This window comes from Rattus norvegicus, chromosome 1, assembly GCF_036323735.1.
Source record: "Rattus norvegicus strain BN/NHsdMcwi chromosome 1, GRCr8, whole genome shotgun sequence".
In the NCBI taxonomy this organism is placed as follows: Eukaryota; Metazoa; Chordata; class Mammalia; order Rodentia; family Muridae; genus Rattus; species Rattus norvegicus.
This window is the reverse complement of record NC_086019.1, coordinates 177,204,077-177,219,025: the sequence shown is the minus strand read 5'-3', so window position 1 is coordinate 177,219,025 and position 14,949 is coordinate 177,204,077.

Genomic DNA, 14,949 nt, shown 5'->3' with positions numbered 1-14,949 from the left:
CAGAGACATATGCATGCACATAATTTTAATTTTTTTAAGTTGGTCATAAGACCATGGTGCACAGGGTCTGTATAGTCTAGGCACTGGTAGTGATGGACGGCTGTGGACCTTTGGTGTAGACTGTAGATGTACTAACCCCTTACAGGAGAATCGTTGCAGTTGGATTAGGTGGTTTGAAACTCATTCTGCTGGAATGACCAATGAACACTGAGTGTTATGTCATCTCAGAGGATAAAACCTTGTCATGATCTCAACTCTTTGTGGTCTCCACATGTTAGGGTGACTCAGGACCCTTTCTCTGACTTTTTCATCTTTTTGATTACATCTGTTCCCATGGAGACTCCATCTCAACTATCAGCTGATTTATCCATCAAGCACAGAGGGTGCAATTTCTAAGAACCACAATAATTTCAGGGACTCAAGAATATGCTTTGACTTCCTTCAAAATTAGGCTTTAAAAAATGAGTATCATAATCATGAACCCATTTTAGATTGTATTCATCTACATATTTTTACTTTTAATGGAGAAATATCATAAAGACAAAAAAAAAAGATAAGGACCATGAATGTCATGAGGTGATGAAGTGGCCCTAAGATTTATGGTTTAAATACTATGTAGACACAGTCATGTTGCTCTGAAATTCACCTCTCCAGCACAGACTTTAACCCTGAACTGCATGTCCCTGATTTGAACCCTGATTTGCATGTCCATATCATATGAACACAAACTGACCTACTGTAGGGTAAACTCAGGTATCTGTCCCAAAATATGGAATCACAGAGTCTGCAGTATTACATGCATACAAGTGAGGCACAAAATAAGTATTTATTTGGTATAAGAAAGCTGGAATGTTACCTCATTCGTTGTGTGCTTGCCTAGCAGACACAATGCCCCTATTCAATACTCAGCACCATATAAAACCAGGTACAATGTCACTCACACATACCTGTATGCACTTAGGTGGAGGCAGGAGGATCAGCCATTCAAGGTCATCTCTGGCTACATAGTGAGTTTGAGGCCAGCCTAGTCTACATGAGACAAAGAGAGACAGAGAATAAGAATCACGAGCCCTCAATTTAAAAAAGCAATAACATTTCAAATGCCACCAAATCCAGAGGGGAAATACAGCATCTTCATTGTTGTCTGAGAAGCTTTCATGTAAGTGTTTTCCTGCCAACCTGGATGTACGTCCTCTGAACATCTCTTCCCTTTTACATCAAGAATAAGAAGGCCATGGATCTTCCCACTAGCATAGTTGATAGAAAGCAGGTTTTCAGTATTGACAGTATAGTGAGGGTTCTTTCAGCATCGTAAGTCGTTGTTGGTAATTTCCATCCTCTCTCAGGACTGTTTCTGGGCTCCCAAAGGCTCTCATGAGTGCCTTTTCTATAGGAGCTAAAGGACTTCTGAACATTGAAGGGTTTCCTATTTGGTGATGGAACTGACTTTTTGAACTGATGGGCTCATTATCCAACTTCTGCCAATATCTTACTGCAGGGTTGTAGTGTGGCTTTGGTATAACAACGTCTTTAGTTCCTTCTCTTCATTAACCAGATGATCCAATTTCCTGGATTATCAAGCTTACAGCTTCCACATTAAATTTACATCCTTTCAGAATGAGTTACCAAACCCAGGATAATCTGAAATTTCTATTATTTGTGTATGCAAAGTAATTTCTTTGGATCTTATTTTCATTCTTACTGGTTTTGTTTTGTATTCCACTAATTTAATTTTTCAAGTTTATGTTTTCATTGTTGGTGGTGTTTTGGGTTTTATGGGGAGTGTTTTTGTTTGTTTTGTTTTGTTTTTGAAACAGAGTCTCACATAAAGCACAGGTTATCATTGAACCCACAATCCTCCTGCCTTGGCCTCCTGAGTGATTTTTATGTCAGCTTTTTAAAGAATATTCTGTCAGTTTTTAAGATTAAAATAATTTAAAGATGAATGGCACTTCTAGGAAACATTCAGAACAATGATCTATAGTTCTTCACTCATTTTACTTAAACGTTCCTAATTTCCAAAATGGGATTATAGTAGCATAACCACTGATTACCAAGTACCTATTCTTACACACTCTCACAAAAATCCTACTGAGTAATTTTAGCTATATCTACCCCTTCATTAAATATATCCCCGAAAGGAGAGGACCACCATTTTGACTTTGTCTCAGGGAAAACTGAATTCTTTGCTTATGACTGATGATAAAACCACTTCTATTCTTGAACCTTCTAGTTCCAACATAGCTGCCAGATTGATCTTGTCAAAAATAGGTTGGAACCTGTCAATCCTTTGTTCCAAAGCACCAAACGGACTTTACCCCCCTGTAGGTCTAGTCCCTGCATAGTCTGGACTGATGACTTGACTTCACCAGATTGCCACCATTCTCCCCTTCTCTGCTTCCGTTATACAGATTCCTTTCTTCCAGGACTAGTTAGGGCCTTTGCAAGTGCCATCCCCTTTGCTTAAAACATCATTCTGCCAAATAAAACGAGGCTCACTCCCTCACCCATGTTGGATCTTTGCTGAAGCATCACCTGTCACTGACAACTTCCTCAGTTGACTCTCTTGCACATTGGCCTCCCTGAACGACCTACCCTATTTCTCTATTACATCTATCTCATATCATCAAAGCTACTAGATCTAGTATTTATCCTGGGGCTCACTTAAACAGTCAAAGAAAGTTAATTGACTGAAAGAATGAAAGTCAAAAAGTCAGAGACTTAGTGCTTTTTTAAATATAACTTTAGATGGACTCATTCTAGAATTGTGTTGCTCATTCTAGGGAAATGTGTGTTTGTCAAGTATTTGCTTATTCTGCTCCTCATTCAATAAAGTTCTGGTGAACTAAATAAAGTGTTCAACACTGCTATGTCGTGGGCACACACTGCTGAAGGAGGGACACAGTTCCAGCTCTTCTGAAGCTATGAAGAAAGAAAGTGGACTAGAGCCAGCATGTTTGCATGAATTTGCATAGGAGTGGGCAATCCCAACTCCTGGAAATTCACTTCTAGCATATTCTACAGATGCATAGATCCCAAATACATACTTAGAGAAGACAACATCATGTGCAATGTAGTTCAGACAGGTATGGAAGAATTAGAACTCATACATGTCTCCTTAAGTTTTGTCTAGCCTTGTGCTCTGTGTTCATGTCTGTGATTATTGAAGACATCTGCTGTCCTAAAGAAAGAAGCCAACGGGACTGGCATTCTGAGCTTTCGATAGATTTTAAGCCCTAAATTTCCGGCTCTTTATCTAGATTTAAGTAGCCAAAGAACATGCGCATAATTCTAGACTGCCAGAGACTTCAACAGCCTTTTCACCCTGTTCTCAGATGGCCACGGTATTTTCTTGAGTATGTGCATCCTGTCTGTTTTGATATGTAGTATTTCACAGGTTTTAATCATTCCCACTAGAGGCGTGGGCAAAGGTGTGGGTGGTGTGAGGGAGGAGAGTCTCACGATGCAGAAATTGGAGAGCTGTCAATATTCAAACCCAAATCATCTGTGTTTCCTCTGATTCCATGAAACACAGCTCAGAAGAAAAACACATCCTACTGCCTGGCACATTGTGGGTTCTCAAAAGCATATGACTGAGTGTATCAGCTTGTCTTCCTTAGTTCATAACACAACGCCACAGGCTGAGGAAGTTATAAAGAAAAGAGGTCTCTTTGGGTGCATAGTTCTTTTTCTAATTTCATTTCTGTTGCTATGCCAGATACTCTGACTGCAAGCAACTTAGGGGAGAATAGGGCTTGTTCAGCTTACAATTTGGAGTCATCATCTCTCTTTTCGGGGAAATCAGGGCAGGAAGTCAAGCAGCTAGTCCTATCACATCCACGGTCTAAAGCAAAGAGAGGTCATACCCTTCTGTTTGTTCAGTCTGATCCAGCTTTCTCCTGTCCTATATAATTCAGGACCCAGACTGTGGAATATTCCTGCCCACATTCAGGGTTAGTCTCCGTACTACAACAACAATTAAGACAGTACCCCACAAATGTGCCCACAAGCTGACTCCATCTAGACCACTCTCCACCAAGACTCTCTTTCCAGGTGAGGGATGTGTGAAGTTTACAGCCAAAACTAACCAGCAGAGTTCTGGAAACACAAGGTGCTGAGTCTGGAGATACCCTTCTTGCAGGCAGTATCAGGTGGTGTGGGTACCGCACTACAAGAAATGGGGAGGGGGCTGCATATTACCTCTGGTCTCTCTTCACCCTGCTTAGGAAATCAACAATATTCATACCTGGGGCTCCGGCTTGGTGGTATTATCTAGTAGTCCAGATCACCTTTCAAAGGCCAAGGTCCAGTGGATTCCACCCTCTTAGTACTTCCCAATGGGATTAATCCCCAGCAAGAGTCTCCAAAGGGACAAACCATATTCAAACCACAGAACGAAGAAAATGAACCGTTTCAAATTGTACTCAGGAGATACCACAGGCAGAGCCATACCCATGCAAGCTAGTTACTAGAATCGCAAGCAACGTGCTGCTTCAGACTAATTTAATTATGTTTGCTTTGGTTTGGCTCATTTGATTGTAAATAACCCAGATGGCCTTAACTCCATGAAGCTCCTGGAGTTACTCCTCCCTCCTGCTCTCTTCTTCCTTCTTGTGCACACACAGCTAAGAACTAAAACACATACTGAAAAGCAAACAAATTAGAGAGCTCCATCCAACCAGTTATCATAACGTAAGGGCTTTGAAGCCAACACCCTGGTCAAAAAAACAGAATTCTGAGGACATCCAGAAGCCCCTTTCAGCCCTTCAGCTTCAAGCCTTTCCTTTCCCACCGAGGAATCATTTAAAGTAATTTGTTTGTTTTTACATTGACTTGTGTATAGAAGTGTTTTGTATGTATACATACCTGTGTGTGCCTGGCCCCAACAGAGGTTGAAAGAGGGTATCAGAACCCTAGAATTGGAATTATGGTTGCGTTGTGGGCTTCCATGTGTGTGCTAGGAACTGAACCCAGGTCCTCTGCAAGAACAAGGACTTTGAACTGCTCGATCATCTCTCTAGCCCTCAAAGTAGTCGTTTTATGGTAGACATTTTCTTGAATTTTAGTTTGATCAACAATATATATTTCTCTAAACAGCTGAACCTTCTCTCTCTCTCTCTCTCTCTCTCTCTCTCTCTCTCTCTGTGTGTGTGTGTGTGCATGCATGCATGTGTGCACGCTGGGATGGCTAGACTAGCACTTTACCACCGAGATATACCCCTGGCCTTTCTTTATTTTGAGTTGCTCAAAATAAGTCATGAGTTGAACTCACTATCAGTCTAGGCTGGACTTGAATGTCTACCTTCCTATCTCACCCTCAAGTAACTGAGATGACATGCACCCTAGTTTGATTTCTACTGCCGTGAAAACAGCTGTTACTGAAACCTACCTGGGGAGGAGTTTATTTGGCTTACGAATGCTGATCACAGTCCATCACTGAGAGAAAGTCAGGGGAGGAGCCCAAGCAGAAGCAGAGGCAGGAACTAGAGGAATGGAGGAACGCTGCTTATTGACTTGCTCAGCTTTGCTTTACTATTCAGTCCAGGACCACCTACCAGGAGGTGACACACCCACAGTGGGCTGGCACTCCCATGTGATTTATCAATAAAGAAAACCCATACTTACAATATATTTATGTCTTTGTCTCTATAATGACTTAAAGTAACCTATTCGGGGTCTTAAATATTTTTAAATCATAGTTAATAGTATGATATTGTTCTAATTTATATATTAACTTTCACTTTTGATAGATAAATTATATGCACATATACAGATATGTAAAATGCAACTGATAGCTTTTATGGACCTAAGGGCACTTTGCTAAACCCAATTAATAGCGTAAACTCTATGTTATAAAGATAATCAGGGATAGAGAGACGGCTCATCTGCACTTGCTGCTCTTCAAAAGGACCTGCCTTCAGTTTCTAGAGCCCACAGGGTGGTTCATAAGCATATGTAGTTCTAGTTCTGGAGATCTAGCGCCCTTCTGCATGCATTATGCTGCATAAATTCATTCAGATTCACAAGCATGCATATAAATATAAACATATATAATAAATCTGTTTAAAACGTAATCAGAGAGGTTATTGGAATACAGTGCCCAAATTCTTTTAAAATTCTTTAAATTTTATAGGAATATACTTACATTATCTGTGACTGGGAGTTTTATACAATTCCTATACTTTAATTTCTATCTCAGTCTAATGCACAGACTGGATCTCCAGATCCTTCACCTCAGCGTCAGACACAAATGATAATTGTCTCCCATGTCTTACTCTTGATTTTCATGCCCAGATTTTCAGTATTTTACATCAAGTACATTTGCGGAACTTTCTAGGTAGTTATTTGATCAACACCCCCTTAATCATATTTTGTTTAGAGGTTTTATCACAAATAGGAGTTGACTCTTAGGGGTTGGTCCTGCTACATTTACAGAGATGATTTCATTATCTATTAGTGTCATGTTTCAGTTTTTTCAGATGGCCATAACAGAAGACCATAGGCAAGGCAACATAAAAACAACAGAGATATATTTCCTGTAGTTCTAGGGCCTGGGAGACAGAGGATCCAGCTGAGTAATTTGGGGGTCTGGCAAGGACCAGCTTCCCTGGTCATCCACCCCCTGTAACCTTGAATGATAAACGGGTGAAGCACTATTGGGTCGGTCTTCCTTTACAAGGATCCCAGTCCCATTTATAAGGGCTCTGCCATCACCTCCCAAAGCATCGCCTCCAAATACCAAGAGGTCAGTGATTACATCAACAGAGGCCACACCATGTGGTGAACTACAGTACTTGTGTGTGTTCAGACATGTGTGTTCCTATGCAAAGCTTTTTACATGAATCTGAACTCAGGTCCTCCATTTGCACAGCAAACTCCTTTTTTTTAAAGATTTATTTATTCATTTATTATATATAAGTACACTGTAGCTGTCTTCAGACACACCAGAAGAGGGCATCGGATCTCCTTACAGATGGTTGTGAGCCACCATGTGGTTGCTGGGAATTGAACTCAGGACCTCTGGAAGAGCAGTCGGGTGCTCTTAACCGCTGAGCCATCTCTCCAGCCCTGCACAGCAAACTCTTACTAATCATCTCTCCAGCCCCGATTGCATATACAACACCTTAGAGCAGTGGTTCTCAACCTTCCTAATGCGGGGACCCTTTAACACAGTTCCTCATGTTGGGGTGACCCCCAACTGTAATATTACTTTTGTTGCTACTTCATGACTGTACTTTGCTAGTGTTATGAATCATAATGTAAACAATTTTGAAGATAGAGGTTTGCCAAAGGGGCATGACCCCTAGGTTGAGAACCCCTGCAGTAGGGAATGACATTAAGGAAGTTTCTCCCAGAGTAATCCAACCAAGGACAAGCAAAATTTGAATTCTCTGCTTCTCCCCTATGTCTTCTGTCTGACTACAACAAAGGGCTTTGCTCTTTTGTATTTGCTGAACAACACAGAAAATGAAGAATGGGAAAGAGGTGAGAAATTCTTTACAGGGGTCCTTTAACAGTTTTACAAGGGAAGTATTACTTTATTGACCCAGAATAACACTCATAACCACACAGACATGTTATCAACTTTCTTTTTCTCTTTTTTTTGGAGCTGGGGACCGAACCCAGGGCCTTGCGCTTCCTAGGCAAGCGCTCTACCACTGAGCTAAATCCCCAACCCCGTTATCAACTTATATTTACATGTTGCTTCCAACATTTATGATGGCCATTTGCCTTAATGTTGCTTTCAACCTGTTGGCTGCTTTCTCCAAAATATTATCACAGCACACACATACACATATACATTATTCTGGGTCAGGGGTATGGAACTGTGCATAGTTGAAGATTAAAACTATGCATTTAGCTTAAGATGTAAAAGCTGGTTGTATTTGAAAACCCAAGGCATGGTTCTCTTAAAGCAGGCTCGATCTAAACAAGCTGAGTAAACAGTAGGAGGGCAGGATACATTCGCAGTCTCAGATGCTCTCAAGGGGCATTATTAACTGGACTGTGAGGTCCAGCAAAAGTTCAGCCTTATCGGAGCCAAGGGACATTTTCAGGGAAAAAAAATGTATCACTGCGTCTTAGTTACTTTTCTATCGCTGTGATTAAAGACCAGGAGCAAGTCCAGGGAAAAAGCTTACTTTGTTTTGTTCATTTTTTGGTGTATACTTCCATATTGTAGACTATCATCGGAGGGCATCAGGATAAAAACTCAAACGGGGCAGGAACCTAAAGCAGGAGCTGATGTAGAGGCCCCAGAATGTGCTGCTTGCTGGCTTGCTCAGCCTGCTTTCTCATGGAGCCCAAGACTACCAGCCCAGGGGTGACCCCAACCACTAGGTCCTTCTACATGTCCTGTAGGCCTGCTTGCAACCTGATCTTATGAAGGCTTTTTCTCAGCTGAGGTTCTCTCCTCTCAGATTACGACAGCTTGCATTCAGTTGACATGAAACTAGCCAGTACAATTGGCCTCTTGTCAACTTGATACACAAACAAATCACTGTTAAGCCACAACCTGTCCTTTCTCTTTTGACCCCAAGCTGGCATATTAATATTAATATTGCAATATAAAATAAAGCGTTAAAACTCCCACAGTCACTACAAATTCAACAAATTAAAAGTTCAGTCTCTTTTTTAAAAAAAAAATCCAGTCTCTTTTGAAGTAAGATTCTCTGCAAAACTACAAAACCCTTTTGAAAGTTTAAAGTTTCTCAACTGTGGACCCCTGTGAAAAATAAGCTAAATACATTTTTACTTTAGGGGGAAGAACCAGGGCATAGTCTTAATTAACTGAAGGAAAACCAAATCCCCTAGCCAGAGCAATTAGACAACAAAAGGAGGTCAAAGGGGTACAAATTGGAAAGGAAGAAGTCAAAATATCACTATTTGCAGATGATATGATAGTGTACTTAAATGACCCCAAAAGTTCCACCAGAGAACTACTAAGCCTGATAAACAACTTCAGCAAAGTGGCTGGGTATAAAATTAACTCAAACAAATCAGTAGCCTTCCTCTACACAAAGTATAAACAGGCTCAGAAAGAGATGAGGGTAACAACACCATTCACAATAGTCACAAACAATATAAAATACCTTGGTGTGACTCTAACCATGCAAGTGAAAGATCTGTATGACAAAAACTTCAAGTCTCTGAAGAAAGAAATTGAAGATCTCAGAAGATGGAGAGATCTCCCATGCTTATGAATTAGCAGGATTAATAGTGTAAAAATGGTCTTCTTGGTGAAAGTAATCTACATCCCATCAAAATTCCAACTCAATTCTTCATAGAGTTAGAAGAGCAATTTATAAATTCATTTGGAATAACAAAAACCCAGGATACCAAAAACTATTCTCAACAATAAAAGAACTTCTGGGAGAATCACCATCCCTGACCTCAAGCTGTATTACAGAGCAATAGTCATAAAATAAAAAAAAAAATCCCTGTATGGTATTGGTAACAGAGACAGTCAGGTAGATCAATGGAATAGAATTGAAGACCCAGAAATGAACCCATAGACCTATGGTCACCAGATCTTTGACAAAGGAGCTAAAACTATAAGGGCGGGGGGATAGCATTTTCAACAAATGGTTCTAGTTCAACTGGCAATCAGCATATAGAAGAATGCTTATCGATCCATTCTTATCACCATGTACAAAGCTCAAGTCCAAGTGGATCAAGGACCTCCACGTAAAACCAGATACACTGAAACCAATTGAAGAGAAAGTGGGCAAGAGCCTCGAACACATGGGCACAGGGGGAAATTTCCTGAACAGAACAATGGCTTATGCTCTAAGATTAAGAATTGACAAATGGGACTTCATCAAATTGCAAAGGACACCATCAATAGGACAAAATGGCAACCAACAGATTGGGGAAAGATCTTTACCAATTCTACATTTGATAGAGGGCTAACATCCAATATATACAATGAACTCAAGAAGTTAGACTCCAGAGAATCAAATAACCCTTTAAAAAATGGGGTACAGAGCTAAACCAAGAAGTCTCAGCTAAGGAATATCGAATGGCCGAGAAGCACCTAAAGAAATGTTCAACATCCTTAGTCATCAGGGAAATGCAAATCAAAACAACCCTGAGATTTCACCTCACACCAGTCAGAATGACTAAAATAAAAAACTCAGGTGACAACAGATGCTGGCAAGGATGTGGAGAAAGAAGAACACTCCTCCATTGTTGGTGAGATTGCAAGCTGGTACAACACTCTGAAAATAAGTCTAGTGGTTCTTCAGAAAATTGGACATAGTACTACCTGAGGACCCAGCTATACCACTCCTGGGCATATACCCAAAAAGATGCTCCAATATATAACAAGGACACATCCTCCACTATGTTCATAGCAGCCTTATTTATAATAGCCAGAAGCTGGAAAGAACCCAGATGTCCTTCAACAGAGGAATGGATACAGAAAATGTGGTACATCTACACAATGGAGTACTACTTAGCTATTAATAACAATGACTACATGAAATTTATAGACAAATGGATGGAACTAGAAAATATCATCCTGAGTGAGTAACCCAATCACAAAAGAACACACATGACATGTACATAGGTGGATATTAGCCCAAAGCTCCGAATACCCAAGATACAATTAATAGACCACATGAAGCTCAAGAAGAAAGACAAAAGTGTGGATGCTTCAGTCCTTCTTAGAAGAGGGAACAAAATACTCACAGGAGGAAATACGGAGACAAAGTGTGGAGCAGAGACTAAAGAAGACTGTCCCACACAGGGATCCATCCTACATACAGTCACCAAACCCAGTCACTATCAGAAATTCCAAGAGAGGCATGCTGACAGGAGCCTGATATAGCTGTCTTCTGAGATGCTCTGCCAGAGCCTGACAAATACAGATGCAGATGCTCACAGCCAGCCACTGAACTGAGAGCAGGGTCCCCAGTGGAGGAGTTAGAGAAAGGACTGAGGTAACAAGGGGGTTTGCAACCCCATAGGAAGAACAACAATATCAACCAACCAGACACCCCAAGAGCTGCCAGGGACTAAACCATAAACCAAAGAGTACACATGGAGGGACCCATGGCTCCAGCTGCATATGTAGCAGTGGATGGTCTTGTCGGGCATTAATGGGAGGAGAAGTCCTTGGTCCTGTGAAGGCTCAATGCCCCAGTGTAGAGGAATGCCAAGGTGGGGAGGTGGGAGGGAGTGGGTGGGTGGGGAAGCACCTTCATGGAGGCACAGAGTGGGGGTATGGTATGGAGGGTTTTCAAAGGGGAAATGGAGAAGGGGATAACATTTGAAATGTAAATATATATCCAATAAAAAATTTTTTTAAAAAGGAAAGAAAACCAAATTCCAACTGTCTAAATAATTCAGTGTCCAACATCTGGGATTCATTTATGATCTTCTAGGATCCTCCAAAGAGCCTGGGACACTTCTCTGGCTCTATTCACTGCAGTCTGCACATACTGTCACCTAGGCTCAGGCCAGCTCCACTCCATGGCTGCTGCTACTCTTGGTAGTTGCTCCATGGTAATGATATTGCCAAAATGTTAGGGTCTCTTGGTGCCGCTGGGCTGCACTTTCACCAGTAGCCTTTCCTAGGCTCTCCTCAGAGACTCAGGCCACACAGCTTAGGCCTTAGCTGCTTTCCGTGACCCTTTGAAGTGTCTCCAGAACTCAGTAAAAAACTAGAAGTCTTTGCTCCAACATACATAGACATTGTAGATCTGGGTGCCAATTGGGTGTTTGGCAGCTTCTTCATGGTGCATTCATGGCCAAAGTGAAGAAAAAGTTGGCTGCAGAGCTTATAGCAGAATCAAAGTGTCCTGATGCCAGGGCTCTGTAATAAGTGGACCTAACAATGGAGCCTCAACAGTGTGTGCAGCGTCCATAACCACTGGTCCCTCCTGTGTAGCTCCTATCTCTTCTTTCTACCCCATTTGCTATCCTCCCTCTGTCCCTCAGCTTCAAGTCCTAGTCACAGACCCATCTCTGTTCTTTCCCTGGTGACTGAATTTGAAAATCTGAACACAGTGGGCTGGAGAGGTGGTTAAAAACATTTACTGCTCTTCCAAAGAACCAGCACCCACATTGGGCAACTCACAACTGATAGGGTGCAATACCCTCTCTGGGCTCCATGAGGACTGAAGCACATGGCCTACATTCACACACACACACACACACACACACACACACACACACACACACACACAATCTTTTTTAATAAAAAATTTTGAGCACAAGTAAGCTAAGCATTCAATGTAAAATATCAGCACCAATATACACTGAAAGAATGATGAGAGAATTAGTGAAGAGAAAAAGCTGCAAAACAATAAAACACAAAGAGAAATGACCAATGAGCCTCTCACTCCAGCGAGTCTCAGGGGGAAAAATCAGCCCAAATACACATCAGAAAATAAAAAGATAAAAATCATAGTGATGGAAGGAGTGCAACTAATTCTGTCATGTAAAGCACTATTAATAAAATTTCAGGTCTAGATGAAATAGGTGACATTTCAAGTACAATGAAAATCTCCCAAGTTGGTTCAATTTGTTGACTACTGTCTTAGAGCTTTATCTGTTGCTGGGATGAAACACTGTGACCAAGGCAACTTATAAAGGAAGAGCTTAAGGTTCCAGACAGTCTATGATGGCAAAACAAGGCACGCAGGTAGGCAGCTGGGGCAGCAGCTAAGGGCTCAGGTCTTCATCCACAGCCAGGAGGCAGGAAGAAAGCCATACTCGGAGTGGCATGAATCCTTTGAAGCCCCAAAGTCCACCCCCTGTGACACACCTTCCCCAACAATGCCATGCCTCCTAATCCTTCTCAAGTAGTTCCACCAAATGGAGACCAACCAAATATTCCAACATACAGGAGCCATTCGCATTGAAATCACTGCGACTCCCTAGACATATCAATGGCCACAGAAAGAACTGGGGAGCTTGTCCGTGGAGCACTTTAAAATCATAAATATAAAGAACAATACATTGTGCTTACCCTGCAGCAACTTAACCATCGAGGAACTTACCTTCCTTAAGTGAGTCACTGCAGTCTATGCTAACAGTCTATGAATTGTCTGCCCTCCGTGGATTCTCCTCTCCTTCGTGGATTGATATGTCTGTGGAGTCAAAGACGTGCCTATTTGGTGTCCCTCAACATCCTATTCCACTGCCACCCCCAATCTATAGTCTACGTGATGTTCACCTAAGACCCTGGATTCCTAGCTCAAATGTCCTTGGTACTCCCTGTCTGGCCTATATAGGCTTCTAACCCCACTAATTCTCCCAAGAGAGGGCTGTGTTATTAGAATGCTTACGACTTGGCCCAAAGTATAGTCAAAGGCAATTATTTGTGTGACATTTAGATGGAACTTGAGTATATGGGCGTATAGAGCAGTCAAGGTGATGTCTTCTTAGTCAGTGCAGACTGCTATGACAAGGGACCAAAAACCGAGTGGCTTAGAAACAACACAAATCTACATCTCACCGTCCTAAAGCTAGAGTATCCAACACAAAAGCACTGGCAGACTTGACATCCAGTGAGTACTTCCTGGTTCACAGACAGTGCTTATTTGGTGTCTCCTCCAATGATGGGAAGGACCAGGAAGCTCTCTGGGTCTCATTTAAGGCATCCATACCCTTCCTAATGACCTTATCCTAGTGACCTATGTATTTTTCAAAGCCCACCTCCAACTATCATTATCTCTGAGGACAAGATTTCATACTTGAAGCCTGAGCACACACAGCACTCCATTCATAGCAGATAGAAAGAGACAGGGATCAGACCATGGGCCAGATACTAGCTTTTCCTCTGTCAGAACTTATGCTATAACACTCTGAGGTAGGCAAGAGTTTAAATTTTAGACCCAGCCTTTCAGGTTATCATAAAGCTAGAATCACCCAGATAGGAAGACAGTACATCTTGTATTTAATAGCTCACTAGCTGATTCACAGCACTGGTTCTGTTTCTATGTTCTGGTTTCTGTTCTGTGTGCATACATGGATAAATATATATGAATATATACACACAGGTATGTACCATACTATATTTATTAGCTTAGTGTTAGTGTTTTTTGTTTTACCTCGACCAAATCTGGAAAAAGTAGGCTAACTCATTCTTAATATCTGTAGGGTCTGGGGCAAGCATAAAGATGAAGGCTTATAGTAATCTGAATAGCATGGTATTGACATTTTAAAAGGACACACAGACTACTTGGACAGAATGGAGATCCCAGAAACTCCCATTTTTCTGCAGCCAAGTAATTCTCACTTAGATACCAAAACCATATGCTGCCCACTCTTGAAGAAATGACAGCCTTTTCAGTAAATGGTGCTGAGGAAACTGGACGTTCACATACAGTAGATTTAAAGTTGTCCCCCATTTCTCATCCTCTACAAAAAATCAATTTAAAATGAATCAAAGACTTAAATTTAATACCCCAACTCTGACACTACTAAAAGAAAGCTATTTAGCACAAATAGTAGTGTCAGGACAGGATTCCAGCAACTTGGGCGAGAAGCAAAATTAGACAGATGGGATTGAATCAAACTAAAAAGCTTCTTTGCAGTAAAGGAAACAACAGAAAAAAGAAACTAGTTACAGAATGAAAAGAACTATTAGCCAGCTAATCATGTGACAGAGGTCTGATACCCAGAATATATAATGAACTCAGAAATCCTAACAGTAACCATAAAATGGAAGTTACCTGATTTTAAAATGGGTAAATGACCTGAATAGACATGTATCTTAGTTAGGGTTTCTACTGCTGTAATAAACACTAGGACCAAAAGCAAGCTGGGGAGGAAAGAATTTATTTGGCTTAGGTTTCTACATTGTAGTCAGTCACTGAAGGCACAACTCAAACAGGGCAGGAACCTGGAGGCTGGAGAAGCTGATGCAGAGGTCATCATGATGGAGGAATGATGCTTACTGACTTGTTACCGATGGCTCGCTCAGCCTGCTTTCTTATA